General features: G+C 46.2%; 1 long non-coding RNA gene, 1 other non-coding gene and 1 pseudogene across 2 annotated transcripts; 2 read left to right on the top strand and 1 right to left on the bottom strand.

Moving 5' to 3' along the window:
- The first annotated feature begins 4,090 nt into the window (after positions 1-4,090).
- On the top strand, positions 4,091-7,566 carry LOC102543224 (heterogeneous nuclear ribonucleoproteins A2/B1 pseudogene; annotated as a pseudogene).
- TRNAP-AGG (transfer RNA proline (anticodon AGG)) lies at positions 5,813-5,885 on the bottom strand. Its single transcript has one exon. It is a non-coding gene; the product is annotated as a tRNA-Pro (tRNA).
- A 2,358-nt stretch (positions 7,567-9,924) lies between the features above and the next one.
- On the top strand, positions 9,925-10,367 carry LOC140688365 (uncharacterized). The gene is made up of 2 exons (XR_012063002.1): positions 9,925-10,034; positions 10,125-10,367. It is a non-coding gene; the product is annotated as an uncharacterized lncRNA (long non-coding RNA).
- Positions 10,368-12,742: the final 2,375 nt, after the last annotated feature.

Below are 12,742 nucleotides of genomic sequence, written 5' to 3'. Positions count from 1 at the left end.
GTTCTTCTATATTCTTGCTGCCTTTTTGTCAGTTACTGTTGTCAGTTGCTGAGGAGGGTACTGAAGTTCTCAGCTATTATTTTCGATTCCCCTATTTTTTCCACTCAGTTATCTCAGTTTTCTCAAGATTCAGTTTTATGTTGAGAATTTTCAAACAGAAAGAAAACCTCAAAGATTTTTACATGAACACTTGTGATGCAGGAAAACGGATGTGGGGCGTGAGGAGGGCCATGTCCCAGGTCTCGGTTGAGCCCCTAGGATGTGCGTGGCCAGGTGGGGGTCCTAGGCTTCTGCAGGGAAGAATTCACGTGCAAGCCACAGTTGAGTAAAGGTAGATTCATTTAGAGAGATACACACTGCATAGAGTTTAAGGCAAGAGAAAGGCAAGCAAAGAGGTGTGGGAATTGGGTGCTCAGGTTAGAGTAAAAGTAGGTACACACTCCACAGACAGAGTGCGGGCCATCTCCAAAGAGGAGGGAGCGAAAAAGGGCCATGAGGCGTGGTGTTGCCAGTATTTATGGGCTCGGTAGCTTCACATGCCTACAGGTGTGACCATTCCAGCTACCCTGGGGAAGGCGCTGCAATTCCCAGGAACTGGGCCACCGCCCATTCTTTAGCCTTGGGACTGTCATGGCTCTTGCGGACATGTTATTTATCACGCTGTTACAATGAGCATATAATGAAGCTCAAGGTCTACCAGAAGTCAAACCTCTTAATCCTCAAGGCCAACTGGGAGTTGAATCTTCCACCATCTTGGTGTTGATTGCTGTCATTCCTTAAAAGGTTGTGCTCTGCCCCCTTCCTGTCTCAGTATTATAGCTCCGAGTCCCATCAAAGGGCCAAGTCTCCTGATCTGGAAGTTGGCATTGGGGCCAGGTGGTGTTACAGAAAAAGAAAAGGCACTGTCTCTTTAAGGTCTGGAGATCGAACTTATTCCAGTGCTTTCAAATGCAACCCAAGGGTGCATCCCAGGTAACAGAAGCAAAGACAGAAAGAAACCAGTGCAGACTCTCTTCTGGGACGTTCTCCCAAAAAAGAGAAAGGCTAACAGCACAAACTCTAACCCAGGGTGTTCTGCCCCAGGAAGAGAAAGGCTAACAGCGCAACCTCCATTCTGGAGTGACTGCCAGAAAGAGAAAGTCTAACATTCCAGCATCCTCTTACTTTGAGAGGCCCCCAAACAGCTCAAGGGCCAAAACCAGTGCAAGGGCTGAAAAGCCAACACAAGGGGCCAAAAAACAAAGAAAAAATGGGGGGGGGGGCCTCCCATCGGCAACTTCTACCTGGCGCAGTGATCAGAGGCAGGAGGCTGGGCGAATCTGGAGACATGATCCACAAAAAACGAAGAGAAGGTGCAGAGGGGCACCCCGTGGTTGGGCCCAAGAACCAAGGAGAGTCTTGAGGGCCAGAGTCAGAGGAAGGGAGAGATAGAGGAAGAGGGGGATGGAGGAAGGGTATTTAGAAAAGAAAAGATGCCTTTCCCTTGTGCATTCACCACTACGGGCCGGGGGTTATTTCTGTCACAGATCGAGTTTCAGAGCCCGCTGGGAGTAGCCCAGCCTGGGTTCCTCAGTCCGCGGCAGGACGTCAGGGCATTTCTGAACACTAGGGGGCAGCAGGAAGGTATAAAAGAGGAAAGGAAAATAGAAGACGGAAGCCTGCCCTGATGACCTGGCCTTCAGAGCAGAGTGTCTGATCAAGCCAGGGGGACACTCCTGCAGGGAGAGGCAGGAAGAGAGAGATGTCCAAAGGGCTCCCACAGAGTCCTAGCCACGTACGGGCCACCAAATGTCCCGTGCACAACGGGGTGGCCCACACAGCGACATGGTGATGGGCAGGTTGGTAAAAGAATTTACCAGAGACAAGGTATGGGAATAGAAAGGAGTTTATTAGGGTACACTGTCATAGATGAGGGGTGCCTGTGTGAGCCTGGACATTCTTTTCTTGATAAACATTTAAACCGAATCTATTTTCTTCCCATTATTATTTCCATAAATTTTTGATAAATTTTTGTATATAGAAACTTCCATCCCTATTTTTGTAGAAGTTATCCATAGTGGGAGAAAAGAAATACTACAAAGCTGAGAGAAACTACAAATACCGCCCCATACACGTAACACAAATGTGTTGTATTGTTTTCATCTAAGACCGTATACAACAGAGTCAGCAGCCCCATACTATTGTCTCGTGTATAATGATTTAAGAATCTCTGTAATCCCCTTGATCCGAGATAGGGTGTGTCTCAGGATTACCTGCTGATTGGATTGTCCACTCCTTCCGTAAACGTGCAGTCCGAGGCAGAAGTCACTGCAGTTTCCAGCCAGCCTCCGACGGTCTGCATCTCAGGAGCGGGTCACAGCACAGCCCGGGGACGATGGGGGGACCTGCGTGCGGCCATTTTCCCCGTCAGCTGATTCTGGTGAGTGTGGAATCCATGTGGATAGCAAAAGTGTCCTTTTGTATCACTTTTTCTTCTGTAAAATCTCTTTAAGTTAGCAGAATTCAGCTCTTAAAACAAGAAGTTGTCTTATTGAAAGTTATCTCCTTGGTGTCAGTATTAAGGCATATTCAAGAGTTTGTATATTTTTGGATCTGAAGCTTTCTTGGGAAAATGGTCCAGGTTTTTGTTTTTAAACCAGCATCACTGGGCACTGGAAGTCGTATTTAACCCTGTGCTGTTCAAATTGTTCTTGTCTGGAAAATTCTTTACCCACATGGGCTTGGTTTTATTTTTCTTTCTGTAATTAAGTGCTCTGCTCAAATATGTCATCAGTCAGGCTCTCCCTAATGTCCTCAACTGAAATTGTAGTTAATTCTTTCCCCCTCTCTCCCTTCTTACTTCTCTTCCACCTTATCTCCTCTGTCTCATGTCTATTAACCCTTCTCATCAAGATTTTTTTAAAAACTGGGGCAATGACTTTGCTAAGTGAAAACCGGAATCATGGGTTTGAGTACACAAGTGGCATATATTAAGTGCTGTATAAATGTGAGGATCAAGCAATTTTCCCTGCGGACGGGACACCTTGAGCCTTGAAAAGGGTAGTGTTGATAATTATGGCAGGACAACAGGAATGAAATGAGATTCATGCTTTCCCCCTTTAAAAATATATCTAAGGACAGAAATGAGAGATTTCAAAAGAAAGACGCACTGATGAGCTTTACACTTTAAACAGATTATTGCAACTAGAGTCTTAGACTGGATTACAGAGAAAAAGGATTTGAAATCTTAAGGGCAATTGATTGCATTCTACCACAGAAGAGATTATGCCATTACAATTATAGTTGAGTGAACTTATTTGAAAAATTCAGGGAAAAAAGAGGTTTTTTGGAAGTTACCAAGCCCATAAATACCAACAACCGTACACCTCGTGGCTTTTTCTCTTGCCTCTCTCTTGCTTTTTGAGATGCCCAACACCCTTGTCATTGGACCGTGTATCTACTTTTACTTTAAACCCCACCCCTACACCTCGTGGCCTCTCTGGCCTTCTGAGACTGCCTACGCTCTGTCTATGGAGCGTGTATCCTCTGAATATACCTACCTTCACTCTAAAAAATAATAGAAAAGAAAAAAGTTTGAGTTTGAACGATTCCTGAGCATTGCCTAAGAGAAACGCATTAAGTGAATAGTATGTCAATGTAAAACTTCAAAGTCCACACCAGCCTTCTGTTGACTGATTCTCCAATTTAGTGAGAGAAAAAAAAAAAAAACAATAGAAAATAGATTGTAATACACATCCAATTTTAAAATAGGAAAAAATTACATTGTAACTGACTGTACTTAAATTTTTTTGAACAATAAATAAATAAAATTAAAAAGTAAAGCTGGAAAAAATTAACAGAAAACATAGTATGAATTTTGATTATTGGATCAGGAAAGGTCACTCTGTGGAACGGTGTTTTGCAGGAAAACTGAAAGGAGCTCGAGATTGATTCAAGGGTAGTGGCGGCGACAGAGGCAGAAACAGCAGCGCCGGGTCCCCTGCAGGTGCTTCCCGCACATGCTGTTCCTGGACCAGCCGAGGGTCTCCCTGCAGGGCGGGGACCGGTCAGGTTTGTATTAGTCCCCTGAGATCTCCCTCAGCCCCGGAAAATGGCTGAAGTGACTGAGCACGAGGAGGAGGAAACTTGTTTCAAAACTGTTACTTTCTGGAGGAGAAAGAAAGAACAGGAAGAATTTTGTAAACTGTTTATTGGCAACTTGAGCTCTGAAACCACAGAAGAAAATCTGAGGAACTACTACGAGCAGTGGGGGAACCTTGCAGACTGCGTGATCATAAGGGACCATGCAACCCAACAATCCAGAGGATTTGGTTTCGTAACCTTCTCCTCCACGGCCGAGGCCGAAGCCGCCATGGCTGCCAGACCCCATTCAATTGATGGGAAAACGGTTGCGCCCAAACGTGCTGTGCCAAGAGAGGGTACTGAAGACCGGAGGGCTCTAGCAACTGTGAGGAAGCTGTTTGTTGGTGGAATTCAAGAAGACACCAAGGAACACCATCTTAGAGATTACTTTGAGAAATATGGGAAAATTGAAACCATTGAGATAGTTACCAATAGGCAGTCTGGCAAGAAAAGAGGCTTTGGATTTGTCACTTTTGATGATCATGACCCCGTGGATAAGATTGTGTTGCAGAAACACCATATCATCAATGGTCATCACGCACAAGTCGGAAAGTCCTTGTCTCAACGTAAACTGCCTGAGGTCCCAAGTCCTAGCAGTGGAAGAGGGGGCCACGCTGGTTTTGGACCTTCTTCTGCTGGTGGTGGAACTGTTAGAGCAAGACAAGGACGAGGAAGTACCTTTGAGGGACAAGCAGATGGATTAAGAAGTGGTCGGTGGACTTGGGCGTGGCTGTGATACACGTGGAGGAGAACCAGGAGTGGCAGTTTTGGTGGTAGCCCTGGTGGAGGAGGAGGAGGATGTGGTGGTGGAGGGCCTGGATACTCGTCGGAGGATCATCCGGTGGAGAAAACCGTTGTCCAGGAGGCAGTGGAGGAAGTGGGGTTCATGGAGAGACAAGACAACTCAAGCTCCTTTCTATCCGTCATGGGATTCACTGTTTTATTAGGAGAGGATGAGAGCCCAGAGGTCTCAGAACAGCTTCAGGTTATGGAAATCACAATCTTTAGGAAACTCTTAGTCATGCATAAATAGGCAGCGAAATGGCAGCGGACACCAGAGCAGGTGCAGAGAGCCATTTCGTGAATGGACTGGATTATAGGAACAATACCTTCCTGCGGAGGAAAGACTGTGGGGAAAAAAAATGCTTTTGAGAACGTTTCTTTAACTTTTTAATTGTTGTTTCTTTGGAGTGGTTTCTAAGAGTGTAGAAGCACTCCTGATAATGTTGAAAATTCGCAAGTATCGTGTGATGTCTGAAGTCTTTTGCAAGATCTTTCTCTCAAAGTTTTGAAAAGCTATTAGCCAGGATCATGGGGGAATGAGATGTAACATTATTCCTGTGAAAAACTGAAGTGCCTATGCAGACTGAAGAAGCTGTTGTACATTTAAATGATCTAATAAAAGTCTTTTCAAAAGAAAAAACATTTGTAGATTGTCCTCTTTCATTGATAATTTTTGCACTATTTTTGAAATATTTTTCTAGTTTTATTAAATACTGTTAACATATAGCACTATATAAGTTGAAATTTGCAACATAATGACATGACTTACAATTCATAAAATGATTACCACAATAACTTTAATATTCATCTCTTAGTTACAAAATATTTTTTTCTTACAGAATTCCTAGGATTTACTCCTTTTTGAGGGAAGGGTAGTGGTGGGGTACGTAGCTTTAATTTTTTTTAATGGAGGTACTGGGGATTGAACCCAGGACCTCGTGCACCCTAAGCATGAGCTCTACCCCGGAGCTATACCCTCCTCCCTTAGAATTTACTCCTCTAACAGCTTTCACATAGAAATACAGCAGTGTGAATTATGGTTTTCTTGTACATTACATCTTTTGCTTTTATTTATCTTATAACTGGATGTTTGTGCCTTCTGACATCCTTCATCCTCTTTCTCTTTCCACTAATTCTCTGCCTCTGGTAACTACAAATAATTTTTTTTATTGGGGGGGCGTTTTATTCCACGTATAAACATATAATATTTATCTTTCTCTGCCTTCTTTCACTTAGCATAATGGCTTCAAGGGCCATCCCTGTTGTTGCAAATGCAGAATTTCCTTATTTTTCTACGGCTGAATAGTCTACCATTGTATGTGTGTATACGTGTGTATATATTTGTATGCATTGTATCAGCTCTGATTTGCTAGGATAACAAACCGTAAATGACCCTACACTCTTCTTTGCTGCCCATGGTGACTTCCTGTTGTGCTGAGGTCCATGGAGGCGTAGCCCCTGGGATGGCTGTGTTCCTTTCCACTGCCTTGGGCTGTGCTTAATGGGTGTGTTGGGGTGGGTGGGGGTCTGAAACATTTCTGGTGGGAGTTTGAAAGCTCAGGCTTGAGCAGGGGCTGTTTAAGGCGTCCAGGAGGGAATGTTACCAAACTGATAATTTATAGTCAGTGCTGACAGCTGAGAACACCCAGGGACGTTTCCAAAGAGGTACCTCCGCCCAAAAGACTTCCCATTGGATGTATGTGTCCAGGGAGGACCCAGGGAGAGAGGCACAAGGGTTTCACACAAAGTAGTTCCAGGTGGTTATCTCTGATTTCCTTTCAGGTAAAATATCCATAAACAAAAAGTAAATCCTAAAAAAAAAAAAGCCATCCATTGACTGGAAAAAAGACTAAACAATTAAAACACTGGGTCTGTTTGAATGCACCGCGGAGAACGGAGTAGTCAATAATGATGCTGCGAACTGGGGAGGGGAAGTTGGCTTTGGGAAGGCGGAGAGACCTGGAATGTTGGGAGTTTTTTGCCAGTCCTCGGAAGAGCTAGGGTGCGGGGACAGGGTCATTGACTCAAGATCCCACTTCCCAAATATTTGAAAACCTCAAGAGACAACGGGCGCCGCCTGGGGAGATGGCCACAGATCCCCCCACGCACGAACCCCCGGAAACCGGGTCACGACTGACCTCCCCGTGGTCACCGCAAAATCTCGGGGAGACGTGAGGCTGCGGGCACAGAGCTGCCCAGAGAGGTTCCGGAGCCGAAGTCGCCCCGCTCAGCGACAGGACAGGAGCCCGGGTCCCGGCTGCCGGCCCCGCCCGCACGCTGCGAGCCGCAGGGCACCGAGGTGCCCCGGGTGGCCTGGGGTCCGCAGACTCAGACTCCGGTGTTGACCGCAGGGGGTCCAGCGTCCCGCCACCACCGGTTCCTACCAACCCCTCCTTCCTGTCCTGGGACACTCGGCCCCGCACACTCACCATTTCCCGGCTTCTGGGGTCCCCCCCGGGGTTCTCCCCTCCACCCCACCCCGGCCGGTGCAGGTCACGGCGCGGTAGACTCCGCAGCAGAAACGCTTGGGGCCGCTAAGCGCCCGGGAGGTGCGATCCCAGCGCCACCGCAAGGTGCAGCGAGGAGCAGCGAAGTGCAGGCCCTGCAGAGCGTCGCCCCATCCACCCGCCCGTGACGCGCCCGCTAAAGGAATGTGCCTAAGGACCCGCTCTCCCCACCGCCGCCGAGCGGCAGCAGGTAGCACGTGGCCAAGCAGAGCCCGCTTCTGCCCTGGCCCCCCGGAAAATCTTTATATTTAACCAGGTCCTGCTTGGGACCTGAATGGGACACAGACGTGCGCAGGGAATTCAAGGCTGGGTTTCTAGATGGACCCACCCCTTGAGGAGCAAGTGCAGAGCAAGTGAGTCGCCCGGGCCAGACCAGACTGGAACGGGAGGGTCTGTTTTCCTCCAGAAGCCAGGAGCTTGACCTAAGGCTGCGATACCATTCATGGAACTGTGACCCTGTTTACAGGCACAAACACTTAAAAGTCCCCTCACCACCAATTGTACAAGTCAGGCTCCATTTTGATCTTTGACTATTGACTGCACTGAGTCTACTACACTCATTCCTTCCCCGCCCCTGCGTATTTGAGGCTTTAAAGAGTCCTGTACCTTCTGGTGAGAAGTTGGAACCTCCTATCCCTAGCCTAGGCACAGGGACCCTTCCCCCATCAATCACACGCTGGTAACCATGAGTTTGTGAGTCTGTTTCTGTTTTGTAAGTAAGTTCATTTGTGTCTTTTTTTTTTTAGATTCCACATATTAATGATATCATATGATCTTTATCTTTCTCTTTTGGTCTTACTTCACTTAGAATGACAATCTCAGGTCCATCCATGCTGCTGCAAATGACATTATTTTATTCTTTTTAATGGCTGAGTAGTATTCTGTTGTCTATATATGCCACAACTTCTCTATCCAGTCATCTGTCGATGGATATCACATTCTCTTTTTTAACTGCCTTATTGAGAATAATTCATATACCATACAATTTACCCGTTTAGAGTGTACAATTCAACAGCTCTTAGTATATTCACAGAATTGTGTGCCCATCACCACAATCAACTTTAGGACATTTTCATTACTGCTACAAAAAAAATGCACCCTTACCTGTCAGCTCCATTTACCCCCAGCTCCTGCCCTCAACCCAACAGCCCTGAGCACCACTAATATACTTTCTGTCTGAAAAATTTTGCCTAATCCAGATATTCCTTATAAATGGAATCCTACAATATGTGGATTGTGGCTGCCTTCTTGTGGGGAGCCACTCATGACCTGAGGACGGCCGGCACAAAACAGGATAATAAATCTTGAGTGCTAGCATCAGGCTTTGAGGTTGATCTATCAAAGACAATCTCTGTCCCGCCACCCCTTTGAGATGTTTGCGCCAAGGAATCTTAAAACCTCAGGAACATCCTATGCTAATGAGACACTAATGGCCTTTGGGCAAGAAGATACAGTCAGCATGCAAGTTACTGATCTAAGGCTATGGCGGTTTATGGGAACAATACATATGTTAATGATTTTACTACACGCTATCAGGTGGTCTTAAGTTTAGAAGACAATGCCTTTGCCTACGTGAAGGAATGCACACTCTAGCTGGTTGAAATTGTATAAATTAACTGCTGAAAATAAACTCGTCGTCCATTCTTGGTCTTGCGTCTTGCAGACTTAGAGTGCGACCCTCTCAACTCCACCTTTTAGTGTCATCTTTCTTTTCTCAGTCCTGCAGCACAGGTTTCTGGGCCTGCTCGTTGTCGGCTGGCTCCGACACCTTCTTTCATTTAGCATCATGGTTTCAAGTCTCATCTGTGTTGTAGCATGTATCTCTGCTTCATTTCTTTTTATTGCTGAATAATATTTCATCAAATGGATATACTTTGTAACATCCTTGGAATGTCAAAATTGTAGACATGGAGAATAAATGAGTGCTTTCCAGGTGTGGGGGGAGGGAGGTGACTGTGGCTATAAAAGGGTAACACAAGGGATCTTTGTGATGGAACTGTTATGTTTCCTGGCTGTGGCAGTAGCCAGATAAATCCAATCAAGTGACAAAACTGCAAAGGACTAAACACACAGGTGCACACACATGAGTGCATGTAAATCTGGTGAAATCTGAATAAGGTCTGTGATTGTAGGAGCTTCCTGGTTGGGATACTGGAGTTATGCAAGACGTTACCATCGGGAGGAAATGGGTGACAGGTGTACTGGATCTTTCTGTATTACTTCCTACGATTGCATGTGAATCTACAAGAGTATTGAAATTAAAAGTTTTTTTCTAACTGAGTCACTAAAGTCTGACCCACACTCAGGGGGAGGGGAATTAGGCTCCACTATGTCTAGGGAAGATGTTATGGATGGATATTTGCATCCCCAGAAATTCACATGCAGAAGCCCTAACCCTCAATATGATGATATTTAGAGATGAGGACTTTGTGAGGTAATTGGGGTTAGATGAGGTCATAGGGGTGGGGCCCTCAAGATAGGATAGTGCCCTTATCAGAAGAGACACTGGAGACCCTCCCCTGCCCTCCACCAGGTCCCTCTGTGTCATGTGAGGAGGACACAGCAACAAGGTGGCCATGTGCAGGTCAAGAAGAAAGCCCTCACCACGAAGTGGATTGGCTGGTACCTTGGTCTTGGACTTCCCAGCCTCCAGAACTGTAAGAGATAAATGTCTATTGTTCAAGCCGCCCTGTCTGTGGTATTCCATTATAGCAGCCTGAGCGGAGACAGAGGAATCGCAAAGTTAAACCCATCACACCAGAGATGTGTCATGGAAGGGACAGAAAGCTGGAGAGAATTGGCTTCACGTGCATGCCGGTGACCTTGGACAAGTCCCCTGAGTTCTCCGAACCCTCAGAATGCCCTTCTATAAAATGAAGATGAGAAGGCTGTTGGGAAGCCACCTGTAAACCACACGACCCACAGCCTGGCAGCATGTAAATGTGGTTGCTTTTATTATTGCTGTTGTTATTTCTTGTATCGTTCATGCTGATGATATGATGGGGCAGGTAGGGCAACTTCGGGTGCCAGGCAGAAGGGCTCGGACTTGCTCTCCAGAGCACTGGGGAGCTACGGGAGGTGTGTGAGCAGAGAAGAGGCGGGGAAAGATTCTTTTGGGACTAGGGTGGGTGACTAGGAATTGAAGGCTGGGACAGGCACCTATCGCCCAGGTGATGGGTGTCTGGCCCTGGGTAGTGGCCTGAGGATAGCAGAAGGGAGAGGAAGAGAGGCATTTAGGAGAAGTACTAGGGGTGGGGCTCAAATGGTTTCCATGACCCAGGGAGGAGCATTTAGAGGGGGTGGGGAAAACTCTTACTGGTCCTTGGAGACGCTGCTGCCCAAAGATCCTTCCCCTGAGAATCTCTCCCGTTTTTAATTTTGTGAGAAGCCGCTGCTCATCAGGTTATCCGGCAAACATCTGAATCCCCGTCCCTGGGGAGTTTCTCTTGCCTGGATCCATTACACGACCCCACCACGCCCCACGTAAGGGGGTCTTCGAGTACCTAAAAGGAAACGCGTTCTGCAGGACGTTGCTGCAGTTCAGGCTGTGGCCACGCGGGGGCAGCCGTGGATAGATCAAGGGTCTAAGAAAGGAGCCCCGGCGGTCTCCTCCCTACTGGGGGTCCTGGAGCTTCTGAGGTCAAGGCTTCAGAATTTTTTGAACTGGGTTTGGGGGAAACCACCACGATCCGGTTTTTCCCACCTGCCGTACCCATCAAGTAACCGCCCCGCAGCCCAGCAGCTGGTGGAAATTATGCAAAACCTGTTAGATCGGTCCCGCCTCTGCTCAGAATGATGGCGCCCGCCTCACTGGGGATGAAGGCCGTCTTCCCCGCAGCCCCAGAGCCCCACACTCCCTCTCCTCACCTCCCTGCCTCCATCTCCTCCCGCTTTTCCCCCGCGCCCTCTGCTCAGCCACGCTGGCCGTTCGGTTCCCCAAATCAAACTCACAACACCGGATTTGGGGAAATCCGTCTTGGTGGTTATTTTGTACATACGGAGTCAATTTAAATTTACACCTTTAGAAACAGCATCCCTTAAGCCTTTGGTTCCAATTACAGCTATTATATTACTTATACACCTTGCAAAGAGGACCATCATTTTCAAAGAAGCCACTGGATACATATTTGGAAATGCAGTGGACGGGATCTCTTAAGTATTGCAGCCAGCATTTATAGAATTGGTATATTTGATTCTTTACTTTTTTTTTTTTTGGCATATTTTGCTTTGCTTGGGTTAGTTTTATTTCTGATTCTTTACTCTTAAATGTCTCCATCAAGCAAATCATTTGCAGTTATTACAAATCTTAGATTATAAATTTTATATTAAACATATAAAAATGGGTTTGAAATACGTTCTTTTAAACATTCTGATACTGCTTCTAAACTCGACCAAATTATCGTATACTTTTCAACTTAACAGCCTGAAATCAATTATCTCTGGAAGGAAATACAAATATCTGGTGATTTCTGTTCCCTCCAAGAAAGGGAGGTAGCCTGAGGACCAGAGTGGGAGGGATGCTCCTCAGTGTAAATGATTTGGGTTTTTTTTTTTTAATTGAAATGACAAGGTGGGGAGGGCTTCAACTTTATCCCTGCTGTTTTCTTTCTTTTGTGAAAAAGGAAAACATATATCTGAAGCAATTACACCTAAATATTAACATTTGCTTCTTCATGATGTGGCATCGGGGTGTGTTAGGGTTATCTTCTGTGTTTTTCTGTTTTTAATTTTTAATTTTGGTAAAATATGTACAGAATAAAATTTGTCATCTATCATGTTTAAGTGTACAATTGAGTGGCGTTAAGTATTTACATTGTTGTGCAACCATCCCATCCTCCATCTCCAGAACTGTCTCATCTTCCCGAACTGAAACTCCATCCCCATTATACACTAACACCACTTTCCCCCTCCCCCAGCCCGGGCACCCGCCATCCTATGTTCTGTCACTATGAATTTGAGCACACTAGGGACCAATCTATGCAGAATCATACGGGCCTTTGGTGACTGGCTTATTTCACTGAGCATAATGTCCTCAAGGTTCAGCCATGTTGTAGCAGGTGTCAGAATCGTGTCAATGTTTTTCAAATTATGTTCAGTTAAAATACTAAAGCATGTGCATGTGATTAAAATAAGTGCCTTTGCAGGGCGTGGAGGCTTAGCTTTCTTCCTCCGGGCACCTGCTGGGTTCTGAATATGCGCACGCCTCGCCCTCTAATCACCCACAGGTGAATGGAAGCACTCATCTGCTGATGGATCAGGCTAGAGCTCACAGCCTGCCCCTCCTTCCACCTGCCTCCCACCAGGTGTAGATCCCGTGCTGATGTTCCTCT

This window comes from Vicugna pacos, chromosome 22 (genome assembly GCF_048564905.1).
Source record: "Vicugna pacos chromosome 22, VicPac4, whole genome shotgun sequence".
NCBI lineage: Eukaryota > Metazoa > Chordata > Mammalia > Artiodactyla > Camelidae > Vicugna > Vicugna pacos.
Note: the sequence above shows the minus strand (reverse complement) of the source record. Positions and strands in the feature narration are given on the sequence as shown.